This window comes from Felis catus, chromosome C1 (assembly GCF_018350175.1).
Source record: "Felis catus isolate Fca126 chromosome C1, F.catus_Fca126_mat1.0, whole genome shotgun sequence".
Classification (NCBI taxonomy): Eukaryota; Metazoa; Chordata; class Mammalia; order Carnivora; family Felidae; genus Felis; species Felis catus.
In genome coordinates, this window is record NC_058375.1 from 57,589,840 (window position 1) to 57,614,436 (window position 24,597).

General features: G+C 34.5%; 1 protein-coding gene and 1 pseudogene across 9 annotated transcripts in view; one reads left to right on the top strand and one right to left on the bottom strand.

Annotated features, from left to right (window-relative positions):
* LRRC7 (leucine rich repeat containing 7) overlaps window positions 1–24,597 on the top strand; it is a 550,569-nt gene that overhangs the window by 38,574 nt on the left and 487,398 nt on the right. The gene's annotated exons all lie outside the window — the stretch shown is intronic.
* LOC101086993 lies at window positions 6,480–7,011 on the bottom strand (annotated as a pseudogene).

Sequence of the window (24,597 nt, forward strand, 5' to 3'; positions counted from 1 at the left end):
TGACTCAGAATGACATCAATAAATTTTGTTCATTATCTGAGCCTGGTGAAATTTGGTAATGCTGATGATGGATGTGATAAATGGAAGAGCTCCCTTGATTGTTAGGAAAAGAACTTAAGTATGTTGAAAATAACTTGAGATGTAATAGTAATTATATTTTATAACTTTTAATTTCATAAAAATGTAACTCCTACATTTAGTGTAAGTCATGTTATGGTTCATTACTGAAACACCACTTTACCAGATATTCTCTACACATTATAATTTCTGTTTGACTAATATCTTAATCCAAGGACTCATGGAAACAGAAGTTTTTAAGGAAAAAATAAGTAGAAATTTTTGTTTCATTTATTGCTTTTTAGATTCTAGGGCCTAGATATTTGAAAGCAGAGGGCTAAAATTATTTTATTTTTATGCTATATCTCGTTAATAATATTCAAATTTCTGACTCATTTTTAAATTTAAATTTACTCTATATTCTTTAGAATACCAGAATGTAGATGACAAGGTAGGAGGCACAGTAACTTCTCTCCTTTGTAGTTGCTTTGCTTATGCCTTTCTCTTTCTGCATCCTTAGTAGTTTGGTTTCCTTCCCAAAAATTTGGTTAAAAATAAATGGACTATATTCAAACATATTAACAGTGTAAAATAATTCAAATTATATCAACCTTATGAATTGTTTGGGTTTTTGTTTTTTGGTGTTTTGGGGTTTTTGTTGTTGTTATTGCTGTTTTTCGTTATCAAGCTCTTGAATATTTTAAGACCTTTTTTCCTTTTCTTTGGACCTGGGGAATCAAATTTTATATCTGGGACATTTTGGAGGGAAAATTATGACCTCTCTGTTGTTCAAGATCTAAAACCTCAAACTGCTAAAAAATTATAAAGTTTCTGATTTTATTTTACTTGCCCAAGTCATTCCAGATTTGAACCTAGCCCACAGAGCTAAATACTGCAATTTTTTTTATTTTCATAACAATATGATTTTTAATTTTAATTGTCAATAAGAAATAATCAGTTTTGTATTGACCTTTTCAAATAATTTAAAACTTGTAAAATCCCCAAATAATCCTCTTGATTAGTGAGAAGCAGATGAGTTACAGAAGTCTTCTGTTAAGATTAAGATGTTATGTGGAACTAGAAAAATATTGAGTCAATAATACCTTAACTTGATTTAGTGATTTGGTTTGTTGGATTACTTCTACTAGAGAACAGAATTATATGCATGATAGATTAGGTTTTGAAGTAGTATGATGTCTTTGGCATAACTTTTTATTGTTTCATGTGTTTTGCTATAATTATTTTATAAATAGTTTTAAATCTACTGACATTTTTATCACAGGCAGCATTAGGGTAGCTCTAAGAAACTTCCTGCCATTTAGGACTTGAGTGATAATACAAATCAGTAAGTGTGTACTCTGTAAAAGAAAGTTAAACTATTTACTACTCTTGCTATTACACAAGAAGGTAGAAAAGACACCTCATTTATGTGATAACAAATAGTTTAATAAGAAAATATTACAAATAAGTCATTCAGGAAATCTGTGAGAGCAATCTGGTTTTGACATATGGCACCCCACTGGACATCTGAGTGATTGGCTAGGTAAGCAGGTGTGTTCTCAGCTTAGTGAGAGTGATTGTCCTGATAGAACTGGACTGTTTTATTAAATATATAGAATGCATTCAACAAAGCTACTGACAACTTGTTTTGTGCAAGGAAATTGATACATGCCATAGAGGATGCCAAAATTAATCAGACAAAATGTCTTCTTTAGAAGTATTTAGGCCTATTAGGGACATGCAATTTGTATACTGTTATTGTCAATTGAGGTATATAGATAAGTGTTATGTGACTATAGTTCTGATTAGATAGATGCAACTACTGGCTCAGGTACTCCAGGATAATCCCTGGTAAAGAGAATATTTGATGTAAGTCCTGAAAGATGGAAAATATTTCAGTAGTTTAAGATGAGATAAAGATATGGTATGAAAAACACACGTAGAAGCAACAGAAAGAAAAGTCAAGGAATTGATCCCATTTACAGTTGCACCAAAAACCATAAAATACCTAGGAATAAGTCTAACCAAAGAGGTGAAAAATCTATACACTGAAAACTATAGAAAGCTTATGAAAGAAATTGAAGAAGACACAAAAACAATGGAAAAAGATTCCATGCTCCTGGATAGGAAAAACAAATATTGGTAAAATGTCGATACTACCCAAAGCAATCTACATACTACCCAATGCAATCCCTATCAAAATAACACCAGCATTCTTCACAGAGCTAGAACAAATAATCCTAAAACTTGTATGGAACCAGAAAAGACCCCGAATACCCAAAGCAATCTTGAAAAAGAAAACCAAAGCAGGAGGCATCACAATCCTGGACTTCAAGCTATACTACAAAGCTGTAATCATCAAGACAGTATGGTACTGGCACAAAAACAGACACTCAGATCAATGGAACAGAATAGAGCACCCAGAAATGGACCCACAAACGTATGGCCAACTAATCTTTGACAAAGCAGGAAAGAATATCCAATGGAATAAAGACAGTCTCTTCAGCAAATGGTGCTGAGAAAACTGGACAGCGACATTCAGAAGAATGAATTTGGACCACTTTCTTACACCATACACAAAAATAAACTCAAAATGGATGAAAGACCTAAATGTAAGACAGGAAGCCATCAAAATCCTCGAGGAGAAAGCAGGCAAAAACCTCTTTGCTCTTAGCCCCAGCAACTTCTCTCTCAACATGTCTCTGGAGGCAAGGGAAACAAAAGCAAAAATGAACTACTGGGACTTCGTCAAAATAAAAAGCTTCTGCACAGTGAAGGAAACAATCAGCAAAACTAAAAGCAACTGACAGAATGGGAGAAGATATTTGCAAACGACATATCAGGTAAAGGGTTAGTACCAAAAATCTATAAAGAACTTATCAAACTCAACACCCAAAAAACAAATAATCCAGTGAAGAAATGGGCAAAATACATGAATAGACACTTCTCCAAAGAAGACATCCAGATGGCAAACTGACACATGAAAAAATGCTCAACTTCACTCATCATCAGGGAAATACAAATCAAAACCACAATGAGATACCACCTTACACCTGTCAGAATGGCTAACATGAACAACTCAGGCAACAACAGATGTTGGCGAGGATGTGGAGAAAGAGGATCCCTTTTGCATTGTTGGTGGCAATGCAAGCTGGTGCAGCCACTCTGGAAAACAGTATGGCGGTTCCTCAAAAAATTAAAAATAGAACTACCCTACGACCCAGCAATTGCACTACTAGGTATTTATCCAAGGGATACAGGTGTGCTGTTTTGAAGGGACTCATGCACCCCCATGTTTATAGCAGCACCATCAACAATAGCCAAAGTATGGAAAGAGCCCAAATGTCCATCGATGGATAAATGGATGAAGAAGTTGTGGTATATACATACAATGGAATATTACTCGGTAATTAAAAAGAATGAAATGTTGCCATTTGCAACTACGTGGATGGAACTGGAGGGTATTATGCTAAGTGAAAGTAGTCAGTCAGAGAAAGACAAATATCATATGACTTCACTCATATGAGGACTTTAAGAGACAAAACAGATGAACATAAGGGAAGGGAAACAAAAATAATATAAAAACAGGGAGGGGGACAAAACAGAAGAGACTCATAAATATGGAGAACAAACAGAGGGTTCCTGGAGGGGGTGTGGGAGGGGAGATGGACTAAATGGGTAAGGGGCACTAAGGAATCTACTCCTGAAATCATTGTTGCACTATATGTTAACTAATTTGGATGTAAATTTAAAAAAAAAGAAAGAAAAACACACATAGGAGGGCATGAATTTTTATTGTTTATTTATTTATTTGTTTATCTGAAATGAAAATCTATGGGGTGCCTGGGTGGCTCAGTCGGTTAAGCCGTAGCGTCCAGTTTCGGCTCAGGCCATGATATCATGGTTCGTGGGTTTGAGCCCCATGTTGGGCTCTGTGCTGACAGCTTAGAGCCTGGAGCCTGCTTTAGATTCTGTCTCTCTCTCTCTTTCTCTCTCTCTCTCTCAAAAATAAACAAACATTAAAAAAAATTTTAAAGAAGAATTAAAATCTATTTTGACTAGAATATAGAGCTCATTGAGAATTATGGCTGGAAAAATAAGTGTGCCAGGTATAGAGAATGATCCTAATGTTAGGCAAAGATTTAGAGTAAAATAATATAAACATTAAATTTTAAATCAAACTCAGAATTATGTTTTTATCTTATAAATATTATTTTGAAAGGCACAAACTACACTTGCTTTAAAACTAAAGATATATATGTATATATATATATATATATATATATATATATATATATACACACATATGTGTGAACATAGGTCTCAAACTTTCTGAACTGAACTAATTCTCTCTCATTGGTTGATGAAAAAATTTATATAAAGCAAGTAGAAAATGTCCTTGACATTCATGCATTTAATGTTTTAAATTTTTGACTCAATAAGAGTTATCCTGAAAGTCTGCAACACTAGTATTGTGATTTTGCTGAAGCATCATTTTAAGCACCATATTTTTAGAACTAATTCAGAGATAGTCACTTACCTAGTTCCTGAGCCTAAGAAATCATCAGTTCTCTAATCATGATCTCAAAAACATTTTATTTGAGAAATTAAGTACAATAGTGGTATAGGGATTTACATGCAACTTAAGGCATGCTCTGAATGTCCAGTAGTTACTTTACTGAAATATTATTGTAAGGAATTTCAAAAGCCCCTCTGCCTGTCTTCAAAAGTGATTCACTCTCGTCTCTTGCTTAAGGAAAAATGAAGGTGCCAAACATAATAATTAAAATATCTGTAGATAACAGGGAACAAACTGATGATTGGCAAAATGGGTGAAGGGGAGAGGGAGTTACGGGCTTCTAGTTATGGAATGAATAAGTCATAGAAATAAAAGGCAAAGCATAAAGAATGTAGTCAATGATATTGTGCTAAAATTATTTGGTAATAGACGGTAGGTACGCTTGTGGTGAACATAGGATAATGCAAAAACTTGTAGAATCACTATCTTATATACCTGAAACTAATGTTACATTGTGTGTCAACTATGTTCAAATAAAAAAGTAAATTAAAAAAATAAAGAAAACATCTTACTGATTTCCAATGAAGTATAATATACATTTTGACTATAATTAGGGTTACAGGCAGTATAAGAAATCTGCTATAATTCTATAATAGTACTTAAATCCAGCTACATATATTTAAAAATTAAGCTTAACTTTATTAAAGGTGTAAGATAAAACATATTTTCAGTACAGTTTTGAAGAAGTGTTCATAATCTATAGAGTCCATGACGTTTGACCCATGGCAGTTTGACCCAGTGATGTACCACCTTACAGATTCTCTGTTTGAGCAAAGAAAGGGAAGAGGTACAGACATATTTCAACAACAATCATCTAGTGCAAGTGCCATTGTATTTGATTTATATTTTTTAGAGTTGTAGGTTTTTGTGTACACACACCTAAATAAACTCCCTTTTTTAAATTTCAAAGTGAGTTAGAGTCTTGTAGCTCATGCTGAATGTGTACCTACATTTAGGCAAGGTCAATATTGGGCTTTCTTTATTCTTTGATCTTTTTTTGGAAAAAGATCTAATTTTCTGATTTTTACTAAAGGAGACAAATAAACATTGATGATATCTTTCAGAATAAGATGACGTGATTGAAGAGTTTCAGATGGCATACAGATAACAGTTTGTGTTGGTTTGGAATCCTTAGTTTATTTTTCACTGGTATGTTTTAGTCTCTTTAGATGGAGGCCTGGTGATCAGGCTCCATATGATTTACTGGCAATATTTTGAGGTATTCACAAGCATTTTGGAAGGCAAATAGAAGTCATTATAATAATCTCCTAGACTTAGTTCATTAGTGCTCATTTCAGGCTCATTGCTTCTTTCTTGTCTTTAGAATCATTTCTTATTTTGTTTTGTCAGAAAGGAGTAACATAAAATCAAATTAAAATTGTAAGCATTACTGGAACTGATAGTGCCATCAAAATATTTCTTGGAAATAGTACTTTCTTTAAAATTTTCATCCAGGCTCCCTCTATACTTTGATGTACACATTGATTTTCTACTTCTGTTAGCTTTTCTTTTCTATTTTTCTTCCTTGTGAATTTCTAAGTTTAGTTTTAACTTGTTCAAATTTAGTCTTGAAGATAACTTCTTTTGTGTTGGTGATCCTTTCTAGGTGAATCAGCCTTGGTAATAATTTTGTCCTTGTTACATTGACAGAGTTTTGTTCTGCATTTTCAGCTAGTGTGTATGTTTACTAGAGGATCTGCAACTGTTATTCTTTTCAATTCAAAAGATTTCCCTGGCAAGTAACTTATTTCAAAGTCATCAAAGCTATCAAAGTTACTAAGATAATTAAAACTTTTCTTCCAGGTGCCATGGATGGATAGATAGAATTCTGTAAAAGATATTGTTAGTAGATTATGTTCACCTGAACTGCTATATTCAAATCAAATTGTCTATTTTGAGCAATAGCAGGTATTGGGTCTTCTATTTGTAATGATTTTCTTTGTTCTGGAAAGTCAGCTTCCTGAGGAGGAACTTGATATAAACACCTTAAGTCTTTGGAGTCATCATTACTATTGGAATCCATTCCAAAGGGACATACTCATTGGTCCTGAGCAGGTTTTCTTTGTTCCAAAATATGTTTTTCTTTCCAAGCAAATAGCTGACATACAAGGTAGTAGCATTTTTTTCTCAGCTGTAAGGTGATATCTTGGTCTTCTCTCACTTTGGATATTTCATTTTCCAAATCTAAAACTTACATTCTATTGTAGTTCAGATAATCTTTAAACAATATAGAAATGTTGGTGATTATTTGATATAGCATAGCTACAGATGATTTTGAGTTTCCCACTCTCTGTTAAGTTATTAATCCTTTTTTCTCTCTTTACATCTTCAAGACTAACCTGAAAAGACTTTTTAAGGCACCTCTCTTTGGCCATCTTTTTTTTTAGCCACCACCTCTGCCACAGCCGTCCTCCTCACGTCCCAAGGTTCTTTGAGGCTGCTGTCATGCCCCTTACCCTCAAAGACTGTGACACCATCTTCTGTCTCATGCAGCTGTTGTGAACACCTTTGGAATTCTCTGCTGCACTCGCCTGTTGGCTCACAGGATGTGGTCTTGTGACATGAAGGCACTGCCAGTCACTCAGGGAGAGTCCCTCTGTGCCAGTGTCCCACCACATTTTAAAATACCTTAATAAAAAATATCATGACCAGTTACCTTGCCATATGCAGTTCCTAACTTAGTTTCTTTTCAGCTTCTTCAACAAATTCAGTAAATACTTGTTAGATGTTTTTAATATACTAGACATTTTGCTGGGTGATGGAGTACAGAAGTGAACAAGACATATAAGAACCCTGTCCTCAGAGGTGATATATTCTACCACGTGTTTTGCTTAAATAGCTTTAAGATAAGAACTGCTATTTTCTCTGAGTCACCATGTATGTCTTTAACTTTACATACTAGAAAAATAGAATTTATCAGAATACATGTTCATATAGTTTAAAACAACATGATATTTCTGAAATTGCTATTTCTCCATAGAAAAAATTTCCAGATGAATGGGATATTTGATGATTAGCAGAGGCAGCATGAAAACATTAGGCTTTCTAGTTGTGATGAGAAATAACCAGTCTATAAAAGCAGACAAAGAAGAATGGAAGGAGACTGTGGATTTCACAGTTTGACCTTGCTTTGTTACAATTGTTAGAATATTGCTTCTATTCTCTATTTCAGTCATATAGCATTTTATTTTACCCTCTAATTATTCAAAGCTAAACCACTTATACATATTCATAAAGATGATTAGTTACATAGAACAATAATGGAAAATTATTCAATATGTTAATCTTTACATTATTCTAATCTTAGCTAAAGAAAAAAATTTACTGTATTAAATCAAAATATTGGATAAATTTATGAGCCTATCTTAATTTTTACATATATATGTAATATATATGTATTTTTATTATATATATATATATATATATAAATATATATAATAGAAAAAAACCCTAAAACTATAAGGAAGAAAGGAAAAAATCAACACTTATCCTATCACCCAGAAATAAACACTAATAACACTTAATCTTAAAAATATCTCACTGAGTGCTATTATTATGGATAAATAAATTGAGGCTTAGCTGTGTTAAGTGACTTATACAATGGGGCTTAGATAGTAAGTGGCATAGACATGATTTGAACCTGTCAACTTCGAAGCCCTGTTTCAAGCCAATGTGAATAATTGTTCTTATGTTATGGTTTCTAATGAGTGGTATGTGTGGGGATGTGTATTTTATTTAACCAACACTCCATTTTTGGATAGATTGTTACATTTGTTTATACATTGCTGCAGTAAACACTGGACATCTTGCCCACTGTTTTATTTATAAAAATGCCTAAAAATGAAAGATTTGTACAACTGACATTTTACGAACTACCTTTCACAATTATTTCCCACAATTTGTTCATATATACAGAAAAAGTAAAAAGAATATTAAAATGAACCCCAAAATATCCCATCAGCTAGCTTCAACAGTGATCACTTTTATGACTTTTGTTTCCTTTATACTGATGTTTATTTACTATAATTTATAAAGAAAATTCAGATAATGTATCACTTTATCCATAAGTATGTCAGAGTGTATCTCCAGCAGATAAGAACTAAACTTTTTAAAAAAAAAAAGGAATTCAAGTTTATAATGATTTTCTGTTTCTTTCTTGCAATTTATGTGTTGAAGAAATAGCATCATTTTTCTTCAGCAAATTTCTATGCTATAGATTTGACTAATCTATTGTTATATTGTTTAGCCTGTTCATTTTCCCATCTTTTATTTTTTGTTTTCCCACCTTGTCTCCTCCTATGAACTGTTGGTTAGATCTAAAAGCTTGAGGAGAAGCATCTGGATGACTTAAGTCAGTTAAGTGCCGGACTTTGGCTCAGGTCACTATCCCAGGGACTGGTTCCTGGGTTGGAGCCCTACATCGGGCTTTCTGCTCTCTGTTCTGCTCTGCTCTGCTCGCAGCATGGAGCCTGCTTTGGATCCTCTATCCCCCTCTCTCTCCCCTTCCCAGCTCACGTGCCTATGTGAACTTTCTCAAAAATGAACATTTAAAAGCTTGAGGGGATTCAGGTTTAATTTTTTTTTTTTTTGCAAGAATACTTTATCGGTGGTACTGTGTAGCATGTTAGGAAGTATACAATTTCAGGTTGCTGCATTTTTAGCGATGACAAGATTGTTCACTGGGTTCAGGGACATATCCTTTGGTCGATGTTCCTTCTTAACTTCCTTTCCCTTCCCTTTCTTCTTTATTAATTTTTTCCCAATCTGATAGCCTAAAATTAGTAACTCATTGTTTTTCATTTCTATGATTACTAGTGATAGCGAGGGTTTTTTTTTTTTTTCACATACTTATTGATTGGCGTTTTGAACTGTCTTAATAGATTGTTTCTTGGTCTTTTGTTCATTGCACTATTTGCCATTGTGGAAAAATGAGCAAGTCGTTTGTTGTATTATAATGTAACCTGGCTAGAGACATGTTTAAATTTTTTTTATATAAAACATTTTTTAGAGTGCTTTAAAAGTGTTTCTAATGTAATAGAAACCTTTGTTATATACTGCCTTAATTTATAACACATCGTAGGTAAACGATTATAACACTGATGAATTTGTTCAGTCTTCAAGACAAAAATATTTCATAAATTTAAGGAAAACACAATTTTCTACACAGAACATTTTTTCAACGTTTTATTTTATTTATTTTTTTTAATGGTCATTCACTTTTGAGAGAGAGAGAGTGCACGTGCGAGTGAGTGGGGAGGGGCACACAGAGAGGACACACAGAGAGAGCACACAGAGAAGGAGACACAGAATCCAAAGCAGGCTCCAGGCTCTGAGCTGTCAGAATGGAGCCCGATGTGGAGCTGGAACTCACAAACTGCGAGATCATGACCTGAGCCAAAGTCAGAAGTATAACCAACTGAGCCACCCAGGTACACCATACACAGAATATTACTTTTAAATACAGTTTTCCGTGGCAAACATTTTCAGATTCATATGGCAATAGTTCTTGAATGTTTACTAAATCTGACTATAGGAAAGATCTTTACTCTTATTTAATATACTTAGATAAGAAATCAACTTATGATGAAAATATATAAAATGAGTATAAATTTATGGAAAATGTACATATATATTTGCTAATTTTCTCCAACAAGTTAATGAATAACTTGGTGCTTTTAATCTGAAAACACTTATGTCAATAGCTTTTTAATGTTTTACTTCAAGTTTTTCATTAATAGTCTTGAAATTTGTGACCAATGATTGTACTTACAATTTTAGCAAAAGTGAAATTTAAGTCATTTAGCTCTTAATATGTTTTATTTTCACATCCTTTTCTATGTTTTTAAATATATTATTGATACTAAACATTTGCTGCCTTAAGTACTGTGAATATTTTCCTAGATTGTCATTTGCCTTTCACCTTATTTACCTTCCTTTAGATGTATAGCAATTTTTAAAAACTTTTTAATGTTTATTTTTGAGAGAAAGAGAGACAGAGCGCGTGTGGGGGAAGAGCAGACAGAAAGGAGGACACAGAATCCAAAGCAGGCTCCAGGCTCTGAGCTGTCAGCACAGAGCCAGACGCAGGGCTCAACCCACAAACCATGAGGTCATGACCTGAGCGGAAGTCAGATCCTTTACAAACCGAGCCACCCAGGTGCTCCATGTAGTAATTGTTAAATTATATTAGACAAAATATGACAGGAGAGTTTTTTTTTTATTTCATAGTAGTTATATTATTAATAAGTTGCTGCAAACACAGAATAAGTGAATATTAAATCATTGCTCCTAGTAGAAATACAAATTTAGGTTCCTGTGAGCCTCTGGTCAAGTTTTTATTAACCAATCTATATATAACTTTGTTTTATGTGTGTTCTCTTTAAAGGCACCTAATTGAATATACATTATTGATTCATTAACATTGAATTCATGGCCAGAGTACTCTAACACATGTTTGAACAGAACTTATCTAATGTATTTTCTCTATAAGATGCATGACAGCCTTTTTATGCTTAGGAACACTGACAGCATTTCAGCAATTATGCTTGGGGAACATTTTAAAGAGAAAAATTTCCAACAAAAAATACAAAAATGCCAAAATGTGACCCTAAAGACCACAAAAAGGACACTTGTTTAAAATATGAGGGTGGAACAAGAAGGCAAAGCATTCCACCTCGGCTGGAAGTGTCTATATTGAGCTATTCCATTTTTTTGCCACCATGTATCCACCTGACCACAAATGGCCAAAAAATATGGCCATTTTTATGTTACAAAAAAAATTTATGTTACAAAAAAATTTTAAAACTTAAAAAAAATTTTAAAAATTTTGTGAAAAGGCAACTTAATAAATTCAGAATCTCCAAATATTGAGGATTGACCATATATCCTTTCTGATTTTTAATTTGCTTTTTAAAGTCACCCACATTTTAATGATGTCTTTGAGTAATTCCTATTATGCTCTAATGTTGATGAATATATTTCATTAAAAGTAAATAATTGTATTTCAGCAAACTGTGACTTAAATAATATAAACCAGTGTTTTCTGCAATAAAATACTGTACTATAGATTCTTAAGAATTTAAAAATCTACATGACTACATCAGACCTTGATCTGAGAAGATTAAAAATCATCACTCATGCTTTTTTTCAATTAATAACACTTATATTTTATATAACTTTCTGTATTCTCTTATTGCAATTACTGTTCTAACACCTCGAAAATATTTAAGTACATGTAAATTAAGTTTGTGAGACTTTTAAGAATTTGGTTATTGGTTGTTCTGCTATATGCTTTAATACAGAGTTTAATTACTAGAAAGTGGCCATAGCCTGGCTTGAAAATAAGCCCTTGTGAAATATAGTTAATGAGAAGATTAGCTTTATTCTGAAACTCTTGTTACTTATGTAGAAGCTTCTTTTTGCTTCAAGTGCATACCCATAACGGTGAAGGGAACACGTCAGGAATTTTAAAGTGTTGGTATGAGGAACTGTTTTCTTAAATTGGTTTGTGTATTTTATACCAGGTAATGTAATCTACCTGAAACGTTTCTAATGTTTTTAACTTAATTAAGTAAAATAAATATATGCACATACACATAGGCATTTTTACAACTCTGTATTAAACATATCATTATTTTTACCATACAAATGAGGAAACGGGCGAGGCTTGGGGGCTTAAAGAATTTACCCAAATCAACTAACTTGTCCAAGATTACATAGTAAGTAAATGCTAACACCAAGGCTCATCTTTTCACCCTGTGCACTGTCAGCTCTAGTTATATTAAACAAATCACGTTCTGTAATTTGGAACATTCTTTCTCACTTTTTGTCCTTTCCATATGCCAGTTCCTTTTCCTCAATCTTATCTTCCCCCACCATCTTAATGAACTTTGACTCATCCTTCAGTTTTCCTTCCCTTGCCTTTCAGTTTTCAGTGCAGGCCCTACCTTCCAGTCTGTGGGAGGTGTCTTTCAAGTAGAGGCAGGAAACGCTCAACACATTTCTGTTGATATTGACTACATTGTATTATGTTTGCTGCTTTTCTTTTTTTTTCTTTTTTTCATTTTTTTTTTCAACGTTTATTTATTTTTGGGACAGAGAGAGACAGAGCATGAATGGGCGAGGGGCAGAGAGAGAGGGAGACACAGAATCGGAAACAGGCTCCAGGCTCTGAGCCATCAGCGCAGAGCCTGGCGCGGGGCTCGAACTCACGGACCGCGAGATCGTGACCTGGCTGAAGTCGGACGCTTAACCGACTGCGCCACCCAGGCGCCCCTGTTTGCTGCTTTTCTTACTTGTATGTGCAATCAGGGAATCTGTCTTGTTCACTGTTGTATTCTCAGTCCCTAGCATACTGACTAGCATATAGTGAGCCCATTTGATTTGAATTTTTTGCTGCTTAAATAGAGGTATATTTACAAATGTTGAACAAAGCAACCTGTTTCTAGATTCAGCAAATGTAAGCAGTTTGTAACTTTTGAGATGGTTAATTTCCTGATGCTATTATAATTGACTTATGAGAGAAAGCTAGAGAAGAGGAATTATCCTGGAAAGGTGTTTTTGTAGTGTCATTAAGTTATACTTGCAGTTAAATGACAGAGTATAAACATAAATGTGTGTGTATATATATATATATATATATATATATATATATATATATTCCAAGGTGTATACATAATTCCAAGAGGAAAGGATAATAAAAAATAATTATGGCTTTTCATTAAAAGCCTGGACAACCGGGGTGCCTGGGTGGCTTAGTCATTAAGCTTCTGACTTCGGCTCAGGTCATGAACTTGTGGTTTGTGATTTCAAGCCCCCTATAGGGTTCTGTACTGATAGTTCAGAGTCTGGAGCCTGCTTTGGATTCTGTATCTCCCTCTCTCTCTCTGTTCCTCCCCCACTTGCACTCTGTCTGTCTCTCAAAAATAAATAAAGATTAAAAATAGAAATAAAGAAATAAATATTTAAAAAGGCCTGGAAAACAGTAAAAACTAATATATAAAAATACTTACCTGACATACGATTGTAAGAACACAATATTATCATTCATAACGCATTAGCAATTAGAAAACATTCATCTCATCACATATACAATCGCTCTTTTCTTGACAAACCAGTTCATTTTTTATTTCATATTAATTAAGATATATCCATGAATATGTCATATTTATACACGAACTCTTTATTGTAAAATGTTATTGGTTTACTTACATTTGTATTTGTGAGGTGCCTGGTGGCTCAGTTAAGCTTCCAGCTTCGGCTCAAGTCATGCCCTCACGGTTTGTGGGTTCGAGCCCCACATTGGGCTCTGTGCTGGAACCTGCTTCAGATTCTGTGTCTCCCTCTTTCGCTGCCCCTTGCCCACTCAGACTCTGTCTCTCTCTTTCTCAAAAGTAAATAAACATTTAAAAAATTAAAAGAGTGGGGCGCCTGGGTGGCTCAGTTGGTTAAGCGACCGACTTCGGCCCAGGTCACGATCTCGCAGTTTGTGAGTTCGAGCCCCGCGTCGGGCTCTGTGCTGACAGCTCAGAGCCTGGAGCCTACTTTGGATTCTATGTCGCCCCCTCTCTCTACCCCTCCCCTGCTCATGCTCTGTGTCTCTCTTCCTCTCAATAATAAATAAATGTTAGGAAAAAATTAAAAAATAAAAATAATAAAAAAAATTAAAAGAGTATTTGTTAATCGTTTTTGTGCTTGAAGGAGCACATGAGAGTCACACCAACATGAAATGACTGTAACAGACACAGATCCTCTTCTCAGAAACTTGTTAAGACAGACACCCAAGAGCATAATAATAAACCGTTCATTATAACAAACAATTTCCAAGCCCAATTCCATTGTCAACATATTTCAAACAATATTAAATACAATTGGAATACAACCCTGGAGTATGTGATAACTGTATGTCACTCTTCTCTGTGCCACTAAAACTGAATGCAAACCAGCTAGGGAATGTGTTTGTTTTTACCTATCAGTGCTGTAGGCAGATAAAACTCATTTGTCCTGGCCTCTGTGGCATGTTGATATCACTGACCAAACACCAATTTGGGCTGTGTTCTTTTGTGCAGGAAGGAACAGGAGCAATTTAAATCACCCTTAGGCAACTTTCATTGTCTTCATTCATGTTCCCTTTCTTGGCACTGATTACTTATCTTGGCTCTCCTATTAACTTCTGTGTGACTTGAGGGATACAGAAATTTAACAATTTGTGTGATCTATCTCATTTGTAAAATGCAACTAATCTACTTACTGTGGAAATGAACAGAATTCCTAATAATACCAGGCAACTCTAATTACTAGAATTACTAGAAACAATTTGCCACAAATTTGGAGACTACATATAGGCTGTATAAAATGTCTCTCAGTGTAACATAGAAGTATCTCCACAATGTACCCCACTGGGTAGGATAAGAACTAGCTTAGATACACTCTATTTGTGTCTTTGCAGGAGCCTAGGGTAGTTTTCTCCCACTTTTCCTTATTTTTAGCCAAATATTTGGCATCAGATATTCAGATTAAATATAAATATGCTGGGCTATAGATCCATGTAATTACTCTTCCTGCTCTAAAATCATCTGTTAGATTTTATCAACATTTTAATCCCTTTTGTAAAGAATTTATGAGCACTTTTGCAAGAAACATTCTTATTTCCCCTCTCTCTTGCCACTTGAGTTTACCGAGGCTAAAAATATAATTTCTCCTTTCCCCAGCCTCCCTTGCAGCTAGGGTTAGCCTTGTAATAATAGTTCTTGTCAGTGAAACAGCAGATTACTGGGGGAGGTTCTTGAAATGGTAAAAGAAGCAGAGGCTACTGATACTGTTCCTTCTCCCTTCTTATCACATTGAAAGAAATCTGCAGTAGCCATCTTGAAAAAAAGACAAAATTATAAGAGAGAACAAGGAGTTGGCTTTGTTGAGCTATGAAATCTATACCACCAGATTCCTACTTTCAAAATTCTAACCATGGGAAGAAAAATAAGCCTTTATTTATTTAAATCACTCTAAGTGGATTTGTTGTAAGCTAAACACATTCCTGAAATGAGAAAAAAGCATAAATGTACATGCAATACTATATATATGCATATATATGTTAATAAAGCAAGGAATTTAAGAAGGGGGGTGCAGAGATATTTAATTTATGAAATTTTGGTTCATGTTGCGATGAGGTTAATGAAAATCACTATTTTAGCAGAAATAGTATAATTATAAAGATTTAAAAAACTTATACTGTTATAACCACATACTGCATTGAGAAAATCCCCACTGATCAGGCAGCAATCACTTCCTAACATCTTAAGGCATCCCCCTTCACACATTCACCACAGAAAAGGTAAGAATTTTAACTCTCTTAGGGCTGGTCAGAGGGTAAGTCTTAATCACTGATTATGTATTGCCAAGATTCCTATTAATGAAACTATCAATTTACTGTAATTTAAAAGACAAGGCAAAATTGAAATGTGATTATCAAAGGAATTCAATAAATATTTCTCAAGTGTCATCTGTGAAAGCAGTGCTGTGCTAGCATTGCAACGTTTAACAAAAAAGCATGATTCTTAATATCTGCTGTTAAGAAGCTTGCAGAAAGTATTGAATGTATTTAAAATAACCTTTAATGTAATCATGATGCAATATATAAAATTTAATGTCAATTTCAGCTACCCAGAAAGTGGATTTTTATTAGTAAAATCCAGTAAAATTTTTATTTGCAAGAGAATTAAATTAGTAAAAGTATTAATTTTTTATTAGTAAGGAAATCCTTTTTGTTATTGTAAAAAAGTATGCCTACCTTTTGTACTCACATTCTAAAATAATTAATAGGTCAATTATTCTCTGTTAAAATAAATTCTTTAGTAGTACTAATACCACATATAAATCCAGAGTACCCCCTCATAGGCTTGTTTTTAATAACATAAAAATACTCTATACTGTACTAAAGCCTTAAAGTCCTATGTGTTTGATTCCTCAATTAGCTTACCAATCTTTTATTTAGAGTTATCATTATTATGATTTAGACAATTCAATGGGAAATTTCCAAAGGCTTGATGACTTAATACATTCATGGGCTTTATGATAAGGAAAAATAATAATCTAAAGCCTAGGAAGACCAACCGAAAATAAATTTCACTTAACGTATTTCACATTGCTAATGAATAACGAAGGTCAGCCTGGCTTCAACCTTAAAGATATGTTGTCAAAAATGTTAGCCTTAGCAGGTTTTCATAGAAATGAGATGACCTGTATTTCAAAGTGAAAGGGACACATTTAGACTAGGCAAAGGATAGGCTAGAGTGGGAGCAATAAGACCGATTGAAGCATTGTTGTCTAATGAACTACTTAATACTCAATGAAACGTCCGTGTTCAGAATGTACTGCAGGAAAGTGAGAGGAACATGTGTTCCTGAACTTAAGTTTAAATCACTAGAATATTTAAATGTTGGACATCAAAGTTATTCATTGTTCTTTGAGAAGAATTTAATTTCCATATTGTATTTGCATTTTTAATCCTCCATCTATTTCAAGCTACATGACAAAGAAATTCAATTTCTAATCAGTAACACAACCAGCAAATTGTCTGGTGGCAAGTTTCATTGTTAGCACTCCTTTTTTTAAATACATTTTACTCACAGCTGTGATATTTGAATGGATGTCCTCATTACATTGGAATATGGGTGGGAGCAGCTAGAGATTAGAGTTCCACTCCAGGAAAGAGTAGGATGGCATCTAACATAAAAGCAAGAGTCTATAAGTCAAATGCAAATAAGTCAGCAAAAGCCAGTGTATTGTTTTTATGATGGAAAGGGATCACATCTGATTTGCTTACCATTGTATCACTAGTACCTACAATGCCTGGCACATGGTAGGTTCCCAATTGATAGTTATTGACTCTCCAGTTTAAAAAAAAAAACAAGGTCAGAAATATCTTGAGAGTATGATTTATAAGAAGAACACTTAGCAACAAGGATAGGATGTGGTGCAAAAATCTTTGTAAGATGAAAGATGCGTTATATGCTTAGAGAAAAAATCAGAAATACTCTGAGAGCTGGTGGGGCTTAAGTCCACAAATGGAAGAAATTATTTTGTCTGAAGAACTCAACAGCTCAGCGTTTATAGTCAGGGTAGCTGACTGCTATAAAAAAAACACAACAAAACAAAACAAAAAACAAAACAACCTCCCCAAATGTCAGCAGATAATTATAATAAAAGCTTTATCTCATATTCTTTTGAATGTCCAATGCAGTCCAATAGACTGCAATAGAATATCCAATAGAGTGCACAATGTGCACTCTATACAAGCAGTCATCCAAAGATCCAGGGTCCCTCTGTTTGTTTTTACAAGTATTTCCTCTAAATCTTTAGATTTTTCTCCATCAGCCAATAGATGAAGAAAGACAAAGAGGTATTTATGTACTCAGAAATTGGTACACATCACTTCCATTCACATTCCATTGTTTGAAAATAAGTTGCAAGGCCACGCTTAAAGGGTATGGAAAATGTACTCTCACTTTGCTCAGGAACAAGGGGAGAACATGTAAATTGGTCAGCACTAGTGGTGTCTGTCATAGTCCTCTTTTCTGAACATCACTGTTTAACTCTTTTCCCATGCATAGAATATACTCCTTTCTCCTCCAGAGAGACAAACCAAAATCACATTTAGTCACTGGATCCAGGTCAAAGCACAAGGACAGTACTTGGGTGATAAGCAATCTTTGTAGGATCTGGATGTTGTTCCTTGTGGGCCAGTAGTGTAAGAACTGAAAGGAAGAGTAATCCACACTCTCATATGTAATAATATGCAGTGACTGAGCTTAATAAAAATAACACAGTAGAAACTTGTTTGTAGAGAAAGAGCAGAAGACACTCATCCATAAAAATTATGAAGTATGACTAGACAGGATGTGAAGACCCCCACTGTAGTGCAATTGAGAGGGATATTCCTTAATTAGACTTCAGTTCTGCTAAGAACACATTGATCCATTTTTTCCTAAGACCCTTGGCTCCAGACTCTAAGAAGTTTTTCCTCTTCCATTAGCTTCCATTGCCAGATGTGGTGTGAGCACTGGTTGTATACCTACCTTGGTTGCTGCCCCATATTCACAGCTTATCGCTGGCAAATGCACGTATTGGGGCCAAAGAGCTATTTTAAATATCAAATAATTTCAGGCTCCTGGTTTCTTTAGCCATAAAATTTCCTTGAAAACTTACTGGGCTTTGATCTATTTGATTCTAGTTAATTCTATGTCAGTAGCAATATCCAAAGTTCTTTCTTGTACATGCCAGTCTCTCTCCATTGGATGGTGGCTACTTTAGGCCATCAGACATGGATGGAGAGGTTATATCCTGAATCTGATCTTTACCATAAAGGCTAACACTTAGGCCTTTGAATCCCAGAGATCCCAGAGACAAATTATTTCCTATTGCTTGAAGCCTAGAAGTAGTTGTCTTCAGAATTCCTTCAAGCCCTCAAATTTGTGGGCTTTCTCTTAACTATCACTTCTGCTAACAACCCTGCCCATTTTTGCTTAAGCTCATCTCTTTCTCTCAAGATTCTGCTGAAAACAACAATAGCATCCACCACTTAGACATGTGGATTCTTTCTCATTACTTTCCTTAGAGCTATAGGCTCTGTGAACATGTGCCTGATTTCCAAACTCTTGATAGTTTTACCAAATGTTTGAAAAACAGAATAGGGCTTTCCAGCCTTGAAACTTCTGATTCCTTGCCATCTATGGCCCACATGCTTGCATTAGCTTAATGCCCTCTATCTCAGTTTTTGTTATGGTAGCACCCAACTTCAAAGTACCAATTTCTATATTCAGAGAAGCTCACTGCTGCAATCTCAACATTGAGTGGCTTAAGCAATAGAAGTTTATTTCTTACTCATGTCACAGTTCAATGTAGCTCTATGTTGAGTTGAGGGGTTGGCATGTTGACAGGCTCTACTTTAGTGCCTCAGCGATCCCTGCCCCAGTTATCTGTGACCCTGTGACTCCTAGACCAACAGTTCTCAAATTATGGTCCATGGACCTTTGTAGGGAGGTGGTGTCCTATAAGGCCAAACTTTTTCTTTTTCTTTTTTAGTAACTTATGGACATTATATGACTTTTTCAGTATGTTGACATTTGTACTGATGTAAAAAAAAAAAAAAAACAATGGTAACACTGCTGGTGCCTTTTCACTAATCAAAGCATTGGCATCAAAATGTAATAGTAGCTCCTGTCTTCTTCACTGCGACTCACTTGCAGTCAAAATGTCATCAGTTTCTTAAGAATGTCCTTGATGAAGGAAGAATAATTATCTTAATAAATCTTGATGTTTGAGTGCAAATCTTTTTTGTTAAGTTTATTTATTTATTTATTTATTTCTGAGAGAGACAGAGACGGTGTGAGCTGGGGAGGGGCAAAGGAAGAGGGAGAGAGAATCCCAAGCAGGCTCTGTACCACCAGCTGAGAGCCGGTACATGGGGCTCAAGTCCCGAATCATGAGACCATGACCTGAGCTGAAACCAAGAGTCAGACACTTAATCCACTGAGCCACCCAGGCACCCTGGGTGCAAATCTTTTGTATTCTGCATGAAGAAATGTTTGTATGCATAAAACAACTTACGTTGAACACCAGATTGCCTCAAGAAAAAGCCCTTTTTATATTGTTTTTTCTATTATTTGAGTTTCAAGCTAAACTTGTCTTTTTTTCTGGAATACTATTTCTGCTTGAAAGAATAGACAAGTCAGACTTTGGTATTTTGTGGAAATATCCTCAAAAATTAACAAAGTGAGTCAACTATTTCAAGAACAAAAATTGTCAGGGTTTGTGACAAATGGTAAAATTCAAGGTTTCAAGTAAAAATCATAATTTTAGAAATTTAGAATATAGAATTTAAAAATTTAGAAATTTGTGCTGCTATGAGCTTAAAGGCTTCTCCAATGTTTAAGACTTTTCTGATGAGATTTGTGGTAATATTGATATTGTATAATGATATGTGTCATCATTTGGAAGACAATTTGGAAGAAATTGATCAACTTGGTGATCAATTGTTTTCCAAAGGACCACTGCTTAGTGAAAAATCATGTACTGGTTAGCTGTCCATTCAGAGTGCAACATAGAACCATGGATTTTAATGTAACAGAATATTAAATGTTTGCTGGTATAGTTTCAGATTCTCTATTTTTTTTAAGTTTATTTATTTCGATAGAGGGATCCTGTGCATGTGCGAATGGGGGAGGGGAAGAAAGAGGGAGAGAGAGAATCCCAAGCAGGCTCCACGCCAGCAGCACAGAATCCAGTGCAAAACTCAATCCCACAAACCGTTACATCATAACCTGAGCCAAAATCAAGAGTTGGATACTTAATCTACTGAGCCACCCAGGTGCCCCCAGATTCTGTATTGTAATGAGATTTAAGAAACCAGGAGCTTTTGTGAAGTATCCAAAATCATCTTAACATACTTGCCTTTTCCAACTATATGTCTATGTCCAACTATTTGTCTATCCTGTATAATTCATATACAGAATTAGACATGAAAATCTAGTTATATTAAGCCAGCATTAAATAAATTTGCATACTGCAAATAATGTCACTCTCCTCAATATTTTTTGTGTTTGAAATTATAGTTATTTTTTATGTGCCCGCAAGTAGAAAGCTCTTGACAATATTTCTCCCCTTACAAGGATTGTTCTCATCTTTCTCTATTCATTTCTACTTGGTATTTGTTTGTTTTGTAAATATGTGTCCTCTTTTCTGTAATTATCATTTATCAAGGCCACACTATGAATTGATCTTGACAAGGTTCTTTACTTTTACATTTAAAGTAATACTCAAAAAAATTTCATGAGGAAGGATATCCCCATTTTGCAGAAGAGAAAATCTAGGTGCAAAATGGTAAGGTAACTTAGCCAACCTCCTCTGGGACCAGATTTCAAACTAGATTTATCCAACTGCATTGTCTCTGTTCTTTTCACTTTCTTATATTCCATTATGGAAAAATGACTGTCCCAAATCAAAGCCTGGCCATCTAATTTTCTATTAAATTATATTAGTATTAATAGATTTTCTACTCTAACTCACATTGTCTGGAACCTTAGGATTTTAGGAAATCTTTAGAAATTAATTCAGAACATGTTCTTATGTCACATACAAGAGATTTCCTCTCACTAGAAAACACCCTGGCTGAAATACCTTTGTCATTTAATAATTACCCTCAATCTCTTTACTAGAATATGGCATTTATTTTTCTACTCTTGAAATGTTAGCTTGCAAATTGCCTTGTCAGGTTCTATCATTTTTATTTGTAAAGATATGTTAGTACCAGACTTTCTAACTAGTTTAGTAGCAGCCACTCTGGCAAGTTCAATCTCTGGAATAAATATGCAATAAATATGCTCTAGAACTGTTGCAATAAATATGCTACATAATTCACCGGCTTTTCCTCATTTTTTTCTATTTTTCTCTGTCCAGCTCTTCCTACTCATTACTGACTGGTGGAACCACTCCCATGTTTCAAACATTCAGTGCCCCTCAAATGTCTACTGAATTAAGTATAAATTCCAACTTGGAATGTATTCAAAGCCTCTGCCCATGCCTTGGCACTTCTTCCCTTACTGCCGTGGACTTTCTGTAAGCCTTTATTGGACTGGACCACTCTTTTTCTAACTTGTGTTGTACTCTCTCAGCCCTTTACCTGCCTATGCCTTGTCTTCCATTAAAAAAAAAAAAAAAAAAAAAAAAAAAAAAAAAAAAAAAAACAACCAAGGAAGTCCTCTCCATCTTATTCAGACCTAATTAAATCCTTTTGATTTTTCAACATTTCTCTGAATTCTGACCTTTACACAAAGCTTTACCAGATTATTATATATAATACTTCTCTTCTCTGAACTCCCAGTTTCATTTGTATCTTTCTTAGAGCCACTATTATGTTTTATTTTACCTTATCTGTTTGTGTACTTGGCTTACTCTGAAATTAGACTCATAACTTCCTTGAACAAAGAAATCCAGCCTTATTCATCTTCTATCTTAATAATGCCTTATGTATAACAGTTGTTCATTTTGTGTAACTGGAGGTAAATATGCTTTTTATCCTTCTAAGTTTACTAATTAATATAAGCAGAAAATTCTGTGAAAATGAACATCACATAGAAAGTAGATGATTTTTTAAATTATTATTTTCTTGGCACTGGTTTTTGGATGGAAACTTTCTTATCCATGTGTGGATTACTCTTTCACTGTAGTTATTCATCAAATGACGTTTATCCACATAGGGCTTTTCGTTAGTTCAGGACCATTTTCTACATGCTAATCTAGTCAAAAAGGTCAAGAAAAGATGAAATCTGGTTTTCATCTTATAACTTGAAGATAATTCATTATTCTGTTTGGACTTACCATCTCTGATATGGACTTTAGGACAACCCATGATTCTTCTATAACTGGAAGAAGAGATTATGGACTTTATTATACATTAATACCAAAGGTGTATAACTCCTAGGAAATACTGGCTCTCACTGAAACCCAAGACCTTGGGTAATGTTCAGAATGAAGAGAATCTGGAACACTGTACAGAAACTCACCTTGAAGTGGTGGTAAAATGAGCTATATAATGGATTTTGAAGAGGCTCAGTGCCTCAGGGAAAATAACAGTATTCTCATCTTATATGTTGCTTTTCCAAGTATAAGAAAGCTCTTTGCAATAATTCCTGATAACATATCAGAGACCAAACTATATTCAGTTTAGCAAGTGAAAGCTAAAGATACTAAACATGCTCAAGTATTGGAAGCTTACAACTCTATTAGAGGTGATTGCTCTAAATAGATGATGGGCTCAAGACTGGCCTCAGGTCCTTCTCGAGGCTACATCTTGTGTAGTTCTTGGTTCCTGGTCTGCCTGCTCAGGGTGGAAACAATTTGTCTACCATCCCTGAGAGTGCTCAGAAAACCTCTATAAATCACAGTTCAGGTTTTCTGCCCCTTGGAATTTTGAGAAAGGAAAAACTGTGGGACAGGTGCACACATTTCTTTCGAGTATTAGACACCTTATAGTCAAATGGCTTGGTAATAAGATGTATGTATATTCAACTTCAGTAGCTAATGCCAAAGAGTTTCTCAAAATTGTTGAACTATTTGCAGCCATTCCAGCAGAGAATTCCTGTTGTTATTCATTGGCCCCTATGCACAGTACTGTCAGTCATTTTTAATTTTAGCCATTCCAGTGGACATGTAATGGAATCTCACTGTGATTTAAATTAACATTTTCCCAATGACTAATGATGTTGAGCACCTTTTTATATGCTTATTAACCATTTGGAGATGTTTATTTATGAAGTACCTATTCAAGACTCATGTACTTTTTTATCGGTCACCCTTTTCTTATTTATTATTTCTTTAAACATTCTGGATAAATGTTTTGTATTGATTATATGTGATTTAAATATCTTCTCCCACCCCGTGGTTTGTTTTTTCTGTTTATCTTTTAATAAAAGAGGGTTTTAAAAATTTTAATATCTAATGTATCAGACTTTTTTGGGTAGGATATGTTTTTGGTGTTCTCCTTAAGAAACGTGTGGTTGCCAGAGTCATGAAGGTATTCTTTTTTTTTTATGTTTACTTTTGAGACAGAGAGAGAATGAGACAGAATGAGAGGGGGGAGGGGCAGAGAGAGAGGGAGACACAGGATCTGAAGCAGGCTTCAGGCTCTGAGCTGTCAGCACAGAGCCTGACGTGGGGCTCGAATTTAAGGACTGTGAGATCGTGACCTCAGTCGAAGTCAGATGCTCAACCGCCCGAGCCACCCAGTCACATAGAAGATATTCTCTTATATTACAGTCTATAAGTTTTATCTCTGCTTTTTATATTTTGATCTATGTTCATTTAGATTTAATTTTATATGTGGTATAAAGTAATAATCAAGTTTTATTTAATTTTCCTATCATGGCTACCTAGTTCATCTAGCAGTTATTACTATTCAAATGGCCACA